Below are 13,409 nucleotides of genomic sequence, written 5' to 3' on the forward strand. Positions count from 1 at the left end.
GGAAAGCAATGGTCTTGAGGTTGGAGTAGGCGTTAGGATTATAATCCAGGATTAACAGCTGAAGTCAGGTCATTTGAAGGTTCAATGGAGCAAAGTAAGGGGAGAGGACGTGGAGCTCTCCAAGACCACTTTCTTCTGGGATGGGTGATGGCTGCATGAGTTTGGGAAAGATCAGAATTACAGTTTTATCAGAAGAACTGATGGACTAGGGTAATGAAGAGATATGGGGAAAACAACACCAAAACTGAAAGCTCATGTTGCATGAATCTGTGACTCCTTTGAAATCTGGGGTAACCATTGGAGCAGTGAAAGGGCTGAAGCTGAGGTCAGGGTTAGAGTTTGAGTCCAGAAGGTTATATAGTGGACTCTGCATGTGCTGGCACATCTGAGGCCATTATTAACCTCAGAGTATATTTAGTTTAGGAACAGGGAGACATTCTTAGGGTTGGGCTGACACCAAGTGTAGGATTCAGGCTCGAACCAGGAGAAACCATTGCGATTGCAGCACTGAGGACGTCACTGAAGCAATGTGAGAACCGCTGCGTGCCTCGGGCCCTACTGCCAACCATGGCCAGCAAGGCTCTGATGACCAAGGCTCAAAGTAGTAAGTAAAGCTCAAAGGGAAAGTGCCAACTAAATCCCGTATCATAGGAATTCAGAAGCAGCTGCACTGTCTCATGGCTTTTCTCAGACAAATCTTAAGTCTAAGATCTTCCCCTCCTGCCCAGTGTCTCCCAGCAGCCCTAACCCCCAAGCAGGTCCATGTTCTGTCCTGGTCCCCAGGCTCACTTCCAGCTGTAGCTTGTGCTCCTTTAGTTCATCGGTTTCTACCAGTCCAAACCTTAACCCTAACACATGCCTTATTCTAACTCAAAACCAGATTTTACCTTTTCAAATCCTCACAAAATTGTTGCCATGTGAAAAATGATCATATCTTGGTTCTCCCAGTTGCAGTGACATTCTGTATTCAGCTCATTGTGGCTATTAGCACCAATGAAGAATACAATGAGTAAATGAGAAACTACCCATGAAATGTGTTTCCAACAGGTCAGGTTGACTGACCTGAGAAACCCACGGATATTGTGTTACAGACTGTAAACTTTCAACTCTGCAGGAGGAATCAAAAGTAAAAGCAACTATGAATGTGGAAGGCAATTCTCTCACCCACCCCAAGAACGCATAATGATAAACACATCCAAGCGTCCTGTGCACAGGTCTATACTGGGGAAATTACTTTTTTTCCCCAGTCTCAAAGTGGAAACTTTCCATTTCAGATGATGTATTGTAGATCTGGTCAACCACACTTTTCTTTCTGACTTTTTGAGTAACAAACAAATAATATCACCACTGAGACTTGCATCCTGCCCTTCCTTTCATGGGTACAAGTCACTGGAAACCAGTCAGCACCTGTAGTCATGCTGCAAAAGGACAAGATATGAAAGGACTCATAAGTCTCCCTGCATTTTCAGGCTTTACTTTCTGGATTTTGATCCTCAGCATGTTTGGTAGCAGAGCAGAGGCATCTTAGATGTGTCCTGCGCACAAGTAACTCTTCCCGGCTCTCTTACTTCCTGCAGAAGGGTCTTTCCCTGCCACCTCCTAGCTGGGAAGATACTGTCATCCGCATGGGATGCTGAAGTGCATTGCTCTGGTATAAGCGAAAGCAAGGAAGATTTTTGTGCCTTATTTCTGGGAAAGCACTTATAAATGAAACGCTTACAAAGACCTGAACTTTGCTACAAAGGACTGTAGAGGCTAACTGTCCAGGTTCGTGCAGAATGCAGCTAATGTATCCCCCATACAAATGCCGCTGCAGTGAGCTCCTGCCGTGCAAAACCCTCCCTCTGTGGTTGGGGATGTCGGAGCTTTGCTCACCCACTGCTGTGTGGTGGCCACAGGCTGCTGCGCGCTGCCACCCGACCCGCTCTGCAACCAAAAGCAGTGCAAGGAAATCACCCTCCAGCAGCCTGTGTGTATGTTTATCTGTATTTGTCTGTCCACACACCAAGGAAGTTACTTTTAGTTTCATGTCTGAAATTTTTCATTGCTCGAGCTACACGGTCCCCTCTGCCTTCAGTCTGCGAGTAGTGAAGTTCAGGTGAAAAACACTGTCTGTATTTTCCACGGTAAACCACAGGGGGTTTAAATTCACATCACTGTATTTGCAAACAAGCAACTTCTGCATTGCACAGAATCCAGTTTCATTTGAAAACCTCATGCCCAAAGTGTCTTACGTTAGAGCACATTCAGAAAAAAAGAAAGTTAAATTCTCGACCACAAGCAAAAAACCTCACACTGGCCCCACTGTATCCTGTGTACCATTAGTGAAATAGAAGGCTGTGTTTTGATTTCCATGCCATGTTGTCTTTCTGGTCTGGCTAGGCTTGGTCTAGACTGTATTCTGAACAGAAGGAGAAGCTAATCCTTCACCTCCCTCCCCTGAGCACCTCTGTGATATGAGATGAGCCTGGGTGTTCTCAGGCACAGGAATAATCGCCCTCCAGGACCACACATTAATTTGTTCTGCTCTCTGCCTAAATTTAGTCTCTCTCTTCAATTATTGTTCTTGTTTTCCACCCAACTCACAGCATGAGATTTTGCAGGCTGGGTATTTCAGGCTTTAGGGCCCAGGTCCTAATTCCCCATCTCTGCTTCTGGCTTCCCATGCTATGGGAGCTTTTTCTGTGCTCTATACATTGACTAAAGAATGGAAAGCAAAGCCAGGGCTCTAAAACCACTTTTTACCACCCAGACAGTTCATTATATTGCTCCCTTTTTGCAGGTGCTATAAACAGAAAGATTCAACTGAGGGAAAAGAAGATTAATCCATCTGTGAATGACCAGATACTCTCATTAGCACTGGCTGCTAGTCTTTTCTTCAGAAAGTTGCACCACTGAGTCTGACTTGCCTACATTCTTTGTAGGTAATGTAATCCCCGTTTAAAAGAGAGTTTGCGGCTATCCAATGTCACTTGTTGCCTCCCTTCCACAAGTAGCAGTGGAAGGCAGAAGATACAGAAATTAGACTTTATCGCTGGCTTGCACTCTATGACATGGTGGAGCCTCAGTTTACCATGACAGAAGTGAACTAAAAAAATGGGGACAAATGAGCTGAATTGCTCATCCTGGCTTCTGCAGCACCAGCAGCACGGGAGCTCCAGGCAGCAATGCCCAGCGTTCGGGGACAGGACAAATTCGGGATCCACCCGTCTTCAAGTACCTCCCTGTGCGCTCCCTGTGAGTAATGAGCATCATACCCTGCCAACTCATCCATTACTCACGGGTAAATCTGTGTGTGGTAGCTCAGAAATTAAACATAAAAAGAGATTTTTTTAATATAAATATCTATCCAAACGTGTTGCTGAGACTATCAGCTAGACTGAAAAGGAAACTCCTATGCGAGGCCACGTTAGCACACATTCGCCAGGAGGCCACAGGAGTTATTCCTGGATTTTCCAAGGAGTGGCCCACCCTTTGCTGATGGATCGTTTCCAGGCATTTCCACTCCTACCTGTGATTACAGCAGCTTAAGCTTCTCCCCTCCCTCTCTCCGGGCATGTTTTTGGGCAACCCAGCAGTAGCTTGGATCTCCACAGCTGGTGGTGGCCTTGGCACTTGAGGAAAATGCTTCACCCATGCTCTTTCCACCAGACAGCAGAGCTGACTCCCTCTCCTTTCCAGACAATTTACCCATCCACTTTGGAAGGGAAAATCCAAATCTCTGTGAACACATTGTTTAAGGGAGCAGGAGAGCAGAGACCAATATCCAGCAGCCCTCAGCATGCTCTGCTCATCATTTAAGCAGCGGAGTTTTAAAAAATACATCAGAGTAGCAACATGTTGCTCTTTTTTTTGCTTCCTCCTGATCTGATCCTCACGGGACATGTTATGTCTTAACCATACACACCAAAGGGCAGAGTGATGCAGCCGGGTGAATCACGCTAAATAGCACACTACATCCTACAACCCAAGTGACGAACCCCACAGCCGTTTCTGCTGTGTATGGAAGTCGGGACATTCCCCATGTATGAGATTGAAACAGTTGATATAAAACAGTCCTTTCCATCAAGACAATTGAGAATACGCAACACTACAGCACAGGACAATGGGCTGTGGAAATGGCAGAACCCCAGCGCAGTACCCGAGGATGCTGCTGTCCTTAGGCACCAACTTCATGTGATCACCTGGGAGTTTGGTACTCAGGATACTGGTGTCACTGGCTTAATTGCCTCTTTTGTAAGCACCACTGTGCTGCTGCACCTCCTCCCTTCATGTGTCATCTACCTGCTGGGAAAACGGAGAGGACAGAGTGGCCCAGGGAAGCAGCTGGGGAGCAAGGGCTCAGCACTGGTGGCACTGGGATGCAGGAGAAGGATGCGCTGGAGACACGGTCCTCTGCCCAGGAAGATGCAAATAAATACCCAAACCGCCATCCTGCCCTGTGTCTTCCCCCGAGGTGGGAGTTCCTCCAAGAACTGGGGAAATGCCACAGTGTTACTAAATTTTTTGGGAAGGCTGGAAGACAAAAAAAGGCACCTGCCTCCATTTGAGGCTCTAAAACCTCAGAGGCCTCTCTGCCAGCAGAACATCAATGGAATAATAGAGTGGTTTGTGGGATTGGGATAATTTTCTGTAGAGGTTATTTTAAAAAAGCAGGATCACCACCATCTGGCAATAGTGTGAGTTGAAGGTCCATCTGAAATCCTCTTCAAGTGCAGAAGAGGTGCTCTTAACAAAGTGGTTAAAAGGAAATATATTTAGAGTTGCTTTCCAAAAGAGAGTAGTTAACCATTGTTTTCTCAGTTCAGCTGGATGAACATCAGTAAACGGCTCCAAAAAATGCCTATACTGGTTTCCACAGTTGTCAGCTGGTGATTTCATGATGCAATTCCAAGACTGAAATTAAATGGCTGTTTTATTAATTTTAGTCATGCAACCTTCCTTTGGGATCTGAATGTCAAGCTGGGTCAAGCTCTCTCCTTCCTCCACATGGTCACCAATTCTAGGGAATATATAGGTCAAACTCTACGCAGACACTCTTGTAAAGCTATTATTTCAAATTATATGTCAATTACGTCTGTCAAATTTAGCAACTCTTCCTTTTAAATGCAAGCTTGCTTGAGGACTTTAAAACTCTTGGTATCTGCAGTAAAATATTTTGCCTTACAGTTGTCATCCTGAACTGCAGGACCAGCAGTGCATCAAAGTTGTTTTCCTCACGGAGCTGTGTGGTGGCCTTTGAAATCCATTTCTGATGGTCTCAAAAATTCAGAAAATCTCAGCACCCCAATTACTCCTAACACCAAGAGGGAGGCAGAGAACTGAATAGAGAGAAAAAATAACGATGTTTGCAAGCTAAAAGAGGTGATCTAGAGCTTTCTACCTCTTTAGTAAGAAACTTTACCTTCAGCAGTGTAGAAAAATTGTACAGCAAAGAAAGTTATGCACACATGTAGCTGAGGTGGAGCTGGGGAGGCTGGACTAGAGTTAGGATCTAAAGAAAACATTAAAGAATCATATTCCTTGTTTTGCATAGGGCAGTACACATGAAAAAACACCTAAAGCACAGAAATAAGCATAATTCATTTTCTTTCACCTAATCTAGTCGCTGCAAAGAGACACATGGGAACCCAAATATGTAAGAACCCAAGCGCAGCCAATGATTTGAACAATTAAATGAAGAAATTCAAGCAGAATGAGATGAAGATGAAAGAGAATTTCTGCATGACGCCATTTGGAGTCGTTTTGCAGGCCTTTGCAGCATCACGTACTGGTTGGCAACAGCAGGACACGGGATTTTACCACTTCTGTATTTTTCCTTCACAAACTAGAGATTATAGATTTGTGGGTTAATTAACTAGAACTAATTCTCTATTATTGTTGAAGTACAATACTGCAAAATGACAGAAATCCGTGACTGATCAAGCAAGAAAAATGCTATTTGAAATGCGGACAGAGTCAAACTGGGGGAAAAAGGTGCCCCTGACTTTCCAAAGCAAGATTTCCTTTAATTTGATTTCCTTTAACTGGATGGAGAATTCGCGAGCTAATTTAGCAAATAAAAGGAAGTTTGACAAGCTTTGAGGTAAAGTCAGTTAAAGTAATAGTATACTAATTGAGGTAAAATAACCAAAGATAGGAACCCCACGTCGTTCTAATCTCTGTTCAATCAAATGCGTTGAAAGAGGCTGAGAAAAAAGTGTATACTTTATTCTGTCAAAAATATAAATTTTTTGAGTCTAGATTGCTGGCAACACATAATTTGAAATGTTGTATCCTACAGAGAGCTGACCTGCTGGAATAGCCTTCAGTTTATCATACATTTTAAAATTTTAAGAATACCTTGGTGTGCTCAAGAAAGCCATATGAGTGGTTTCTATTGAAATTCAACAGGACTTGTGCAGCAGAGACCTCTGAGTATGCAGTCAATGAAATGTTTATATATCAAACCGAAAAAATTTACAAACTAAATGTCCTTGATCTTGCAAGTGTAAATCCAACACTGGCGAATACAAATGCATACAAATAACTTTATGCCCAAATTGTTAGGCCATTTATATAAGTGAAATCATTTAGCTACATGAGCATCTGCAGGTTCGAGCCTTATGCGCAGTGAAGATTTTGGGAATGTCACCCACAGAAGAGGCAGCAACCGTCAATTTAGCAACATGAGGCACTTACGGCCATAAATCTTTAGTGTCCACAGGAATCAGACAAGATCTGAGTTTTTAATAATTAATATCTATGTTGTGCTGCTTGGAGCCTTACCCACTGACAGGGAAGCTGCACTAGTGCAAACCTCGCTTGTAGACATGTTGTGCAGTGTAAGCCACAACTTGGAGCAGAAGCTTGTCCCAGATAGCCTGTATTCATTATTTAAGAAAATTACAGAACTGAAAAGGGATTAATCCAATAAAATACGCAGACATCAAAAGCTGCCTTTGGAATTTTGTCTAAAAATCTACACTATTTTTAGAGAATGATACCCTTTGTGATGAGTATGTTAACCATGGTATGGGAAGGAGTGAAGAATCATATCTCTGAATTCTATTAGAGATTTACCCTCCCCACCACAGAAATCTGTAGGCTAGGAAAAAAAACCCCACCATTAAAAAAATTGGTCTTAGATGCTCCGTGAATCTTTCACATGGGCTCATCCTATGTGGAAGTAGGTTTCTGTGGAATCTGAGGGCATGGCTCTTTTGGGGAACACTATCAGAAGCAACAAGAATAGCCAAAAAGTAGGGAGAGCTGCTGCCAGAGAGAAAGGGCAAAACTGGATCACACAAACCAGGGGAAAACACAGAGCCCCGGGACAATGAAAGCTTCAGGGCTTTCCCAACCGCTGACAGCACGCAGCCCATGCCAGTTCACTGCAGATGAACAACCAGCCACAGCTACAAAGGTATGTATCCAAGGATGTCATTTTCCAGCTCCGAAGCTAAAGAAAACAGATTACCTGCCAGCAAAGGGATCATTTTTGCCACTACTATGTTTTGCACTCCCAGCTTCTGCCTTTACTTGTCACTTTGTGTGCACAGCAGCAGAACCAATTCTTTCCTGATGAGATAAAGCACTTCTGCACAGTGCTTGTGCTAAAGGCAAATTGTACATGTAAGGGTTATAATTTATTTATGTGCATTAGGAACTAGCTAATTTGCACTAGTGACTAGATACCCTATTGGAGGTTTTCATATTTTATGAATCAGCAAGCGAGCTAATGAACAAACAATTAAGGAGTGAACAAAGAAATGTACTTTGTTTGTTACTTTTAGTGAGCTCTAATAATATATTATACTAGTGAATACATTTGGTTCAAGCGATGCAGTCTAGACAGTAACCCACACCATGCGTTAAGATATTTCAGAAAAGAAGTGAAATGTCTGCACTGGGTGCGATAATGAGAAGTCAGTGAGCGAGGCAGGGCTGCCAAGAACTTGTGTGTGAACCAAACGCCGATGGGCGAGAGCAACAAGAAGGGAATTTCTGTCTGATAGGATGAGCCGACAACTGAAAAAGGTTTGGGTTTATATTCTTAAATACAGCTGTGGGTCAACAAACATGCAGCTCTTATTTGCATAGAGAAAATCAATATATTTAGAGGAGGTAGAAATTAAAGCAATTTGCACAGGGTGTTGTTGCGCTGCCCGGGTGAACACGATGCTGCTGTTTGCTGACCGTGCGCAGGCGGTGGGAGGGCTGTGACTTTCAGCTCCCAAAAGAGAGGGGAAGGGAGGTGCTCCAGCAGCGCATCCCCCCTGCTTTCAGAGCAGCCTGGTCCTCTCTACCCCCGGCAGGAAGCGTGGCACATCTGCACCCACCGTGCACCCGCGGTGACAGCACCTTGCCTTCCGGCACGCTGCCACGGGCACACAGGCTTCACACGAGACGTGCCAGCAGCTCCGGGGCGGCTGGCGATGGGGTGGCCCGGTCACCCCGACCCCGCTGCCGAAATCCAGGGCTACAACTGGCCACCCAGGGCTCTGCCCTGCTGCCAGATACCGTGCCTGAAATATCGCAAACAAACCCAGCAGCTGCACTTGCTACCAGCTCACTGGCTCTTTTTAGGCCAGCTATAAAGCTGGTAAACACTTGGACTTGCCTGACAAAACATTCAAGCAGGAGGAAATGGGGTGTGTGTAGAAATACTCTATTACATATTGTAATGGCAGACATTAATTCAATGTTAATAACACTTTGCACTTTTCAATCACGTATTCTAAAACCCTTTAGATAGGTGGGGAAGCATTTGGCTGATGATTACTGGGCAGAGCCCAAAGGTGTATTCTTCCCTTAGGCATGAGGAGATGAAGTGACTTGTCAGAGTGGCAGAGCTGGGAAGAGAATCTACATCTACCCATTTCCAGACCTACATTCCCATCTAGTTGCCAGAAAGAGGAGATAATTTAAATATTACCGTTTGCTGACCTACTTACAATGCTACCATCAAAACTTGGAAGCTGTGATCAAGTCTATTCCCCTCTATACTTGGGCTTTTTTAGGATAACACTATCTTTGAAGTACGCCTTTCAGCTGCATTAAACAGACGGATCATTATTATTTGCTCCACTTTCTTAACAAGTCCCTGTTTGCTGCGCTTCAGTCGCTGCAGAATTTGGATAAGACTCTAGCTCAGCCTTGTAACCCTGAAAAACACCTTCCCAGTGCAGTGATTGCTGGCTGTGATTATCACCCCGTGGCCATTGTCACATGGTGCCCAGGGAGCCAGAAGCACCTTGAGAGACAGCAGGGAGTTTGCAACCCTGCCTGTATCTGCTCCTGTTCATCCTCTTCCCCTCAGTTTTCTCTCTAAACAACCCTCTCCTTCCTCAGACAGTTCATTTTCTGTACTTAGTGGGCCACTTTGTCACCTTTTGTTGTCAGCCTTCCTCCCCTTTACCAAAACCCCAAACCCTTTCCTGCTTGCAGACACAACTATAGGCACAACCGAATGTCAACAACCACTGCATGCAACGTGAAAGAGAAATGGTAAATACAGGCTATCTCCTTCCTGGCGGCCAGCATCACCCAGCATGGCTCTCCTCCTGTGGTTTCTCAGGTCTCGATCCTGGTGCCAGGCAGGGTAAAACCTCGCCAGAGGTTTAAGCCGCTGCACTAGATTAAAAAGCTGATAGTGAACATTTGAAGTAAGAGGACAGAGGAAATGGTCAGCGTTGTGCCCACTTGCGAGGGCTGACCAGCGCTTCCTAACTAGGTCACGTTGTGTGGAGAAATCACTGTTGTCTGGCCCTGCCGTTGCTAAGCTATCCCAAAGTCCCTCACAGGGGACTGTCACTGCGACCATGCTATGCTTGTCCTACACGCTACCTATGAGCATACAGCTGTGGAAGGACAAAATCCCAATTTTAATCCCCTGGGTGATTCCAGCCCGACAGAAACGCCATCCCCGAAACTCGGTGTTTCTCTCCCTGCACTTGCCTGGGTCGCCCGGAGCCGTTAGACGTCCTCAGCCTCGCCGCAACCTCACTCTATACAAACTGTTTACAGACATTTTATCGAGGTGCACCAGGTGTGAATGCGGTTACCGACTTTGAGACTGTTTACCTCATCCTCCTTTCTGCATCACATTGTCACAGACTATATATGGAAATCAGATAACAATGGTACTTCAGTCACAGCCAGCTCAGCCCTGCACACTCCATCACACACGCGCTGGAGGACGCGGCGTGTGTACAATCCTCGCAGCAAACCACACACGAGCTGCTGCAATCAACTATCTGCCTTATCTCATTTTTTGCTGAAGTAAATTACACTGAATTTTTTTTTTTTCTTTTTACCCCTTTCAAAGCTAATACACAAATGACAGGATGTTGTTGGAGGAAAATATGAGCTTTCATAAGCTATTATTATTAGCACATGCGCACCTCTCTGCTGCTTTGATCTTACTGTAGGTTCGTGTTTATTCCTCCTAACTCTGTACCAGCTGAACTCAAACCTGATGCCTCCTCCGATAGAGATCACGAACAATTAAACTTGGATTTGTTAGCCACAACATCGTGGAGCCAGAGTTCTGGGATAATTACAAGGGTGACATTCAGCCGAATACGCTATGTATAGTTTTCCCAAAGTCTCTCTCGGCTGTGACGAGGTGTTTGCTGTAAAACGGAAGGGTGGTAATGTGTACTGAGTAAGAGCTCTTTGATATTTCACATGTAAGTTAGAGCATGTTCAGGTTTTGTTTGCAGCGGAACTGTGCTTCTTCCATTGTTTTCCGAGCAGAGAAAAAGAAAACAATGTTCAAAAGAGTCATTACAGGCTGCTTTAAAAATGGTGTTACAGATTCACAGCCATCTCAGCTGGTTTCAAGAACTAAAATAAGTTTATATATATTATTATAGATGTCTTTTTTAACACTTCTGCTGGTAATGCAGTCCCAGGGTGTTTCTTCTTTGGTTATTGGGGAGCTGCTTGCCAATCATTTACATGTCCGCAGCCTCATGGAACGCAGGGCAGTTGTACAGACAATACTCCTGCATGATTTGGTGGTGATATACAGAAAGAAAAAAACTACCTTGGCTCTTAGTCCCTGGACCAAAGGTGCAAAGGCAGCAATCAAGAAAAAGCAAGCAGCTATTCAGTCAGGAAACATGACTCTATTATAAATTAAGTCCTGGAGGCTCCGGTACCTCTCAGCAGAATTCACTTGTGCTTGGTGCTGCTTACAGGAGCAGAGCCCTTCAGCTGTGAAACCAGCTGAAAATAACAGCTTTTATCAAATGGAGAGAATGAGTTAAGGAGAATAAAGTAAGAGGAATGGGGTAGGAAGAAATGCTGCAGCAGGGGGAGACCCAGGTCTGGAGGGGGGACTTGTCCATCTGTCATTCCCCATAGCATATTCTGCTGCTACAGCCCCTATGCCCCAGCTCCCTCCCTTTTGTCACCACGGGGCACATAGATGTGCATTAAAAATGCCCCTGCAAAATGGGGACAAGGGAGTATTTTTAAAACCTTGCTCAACTCATTGACCTCAGAAGCGCCCCACCAGCATTTGCAGCCTCAGCCACGCTGGTGGTACACGAGGGCTTGGGCAGAGTGATGCCACCAACATCTCAAGGAATGCCACCAACTTTGGAGGTGACACACAAGGTGGCAGGTGGCTTACAGTGTTGGCACAGGTCCGCTGCAAAAACAAATGCTATTTGTATTGAAGGGCGATGGGAGGCTGTGTGACAGTAGCATTAGGGGGCTGGGAAGAGCTACGTGAAAAATACATCAGGGAAAAAAAGTACTTCAGAAAAAAAATATATTCTTAATTGATGTTTTTGTGAAAATTCTAATCTGGTGAAAAATGTTACCTATTCAAATTTGAAAAACAACATTAACTGAGCACAGGCAGGTTTTGAAAAACACCAAAGACAAGAAGCGTGCAGAACTCTGAAAATTCCCCGTCAGGCCTGACAACTGCGGAAGGGGAATCGAGAATGGCAGCAATCTCACGAGACAACGGTGCCAGCGCTGCTGCCTGATACCTACATCAATGTCCTGCCAACAACACCATTACTGGATTATCAGGGCGGATTAAGCCTTTAGCCAATTAACCCAACTGGTAAATTGTAGATTGTCTAGACTTTTTCATGTACAACAATATGCATGAAGTTTCTCTTTATCGCTACAGCATCACACGATGCTCTCCTGTGGGATGTAACCCTGCGCTTCCCCGGGAGGCTCAGGTGAGCCGTGCCTGCAGCTCTGGGTTGACTTAGTGTGGCCCTGTGCACAGACAGATTTATTTCAGACAGGATTCTCATAAATTCAGAACGACTTCCAAATTTCTTGACTAGGAGATCAAAGAGGCAAGCATTTGCTTCATGCCATCTGTGGAGCTGCTCGACAGGGCAACGCAGTCTGGGGAGGGGGGAGGAGAAGGGAAAAAAGAAAGTCTCAGAGATTATGCCCTCAAAAACAAGCCCAAATGCCACCCTCACATTAAAAAGCACTGGTTGGCAGTAACAATTAATTTCTTAACTGAAACCCGCCCAACTATGTCCAAATGTTTTAATTTGCCTATTGCTACAATATGCAAGGGAGCTGGCAGTAATGGATTTGCAATTAAAACTAAAACTGGCAAAGAAATTGCAAAGCTGACAAAAGAGCTAATCTGCAAGCCATGATCACAAGATTATAAAGTGTTTATGCACATGCTAATTACCCGAGTACATAGCTGAGAATGACTTGTAGGAGAGAACACTAGGTTTGCACGATCCAAATCCCTGGATCCGCATCGTCAGCCCAGCCAGCACCCTATCTGCTTCCCACAGCTCCCACGAGACGGGGAACACAGGGGGAATTGCCACGGTCCCTGCGTGGAAGCAGGGAGAGGGATAAGGGACAGGCAGGCAGGGTCCCCCCGGTGCCACCTGCATTGCAGCAAGGGACAGACAGCATGCATCTCCCGAGCAGGTAAATGCCAGTGGTCACTGGGAGGCACCACCTTGTCCTCGACTGGAATATGGACCCACTGGTGTAAAATTAAATTGGCCCTAATAAACAAGCACCCAGTTATTCACCATAAATGCTTTCAACCTGCTATCTCTTGGCTCTAAAAACAGTAATTCCAGCAGGTCGCTGGAGATGGACGGGTTGCCGAGCACATGGCCCAGTGCTGCAACAACCAAGGGCAAACACGGCTCTGTGGCCACAAGCACAAAACCTTTAAAAATCGGCTGCAAAGGACAGGATGGGAAGGGAAAAGGACGTGAAAGTGATCAAACGTGTGTGCAAACAGCTCATAACAGAAAGTGACAGTGGACAGGGGCACCATGAAGAGCAATTTTGAGCCACAGGAGAGAATTTCAAGGAGAAAAGAGTGGAAGAGTAGTCCCAGAATAAAAGGCTGCTGGGAAAACTAAGATTCTTTAATATATAGGATTAAGGATTGCCAGTATCCT

At 45.0% G+C, this 13,409-nt stretch overlaps 1 protein-coding gene across 3 annotated transcripts in view; it reads right to left on the reverse strand.

Moving 5' to 3' along the window:
• TCF7 (transcription factor 7) overlaps positions 1-13,409 on the reverse strand; it is a 67,970-nt gene that overhangs the window by 38,883 nt on the left and 15,678 nt on the right. The window lies entirely within an intron of this gene.

Source organism: Nesoenas mayeri (assembly GCF_963082525.1).
Source record: "Nesoenas mayeri genome assembly, chromosome: 14".
Classification (NCBI taxonomy): domain Eukaryota; kingdom Metazoa; phylum Chordata; class Aves; order Columbiformes; family Columbidae; genus Nesoenas; species Nesoenas mayeri.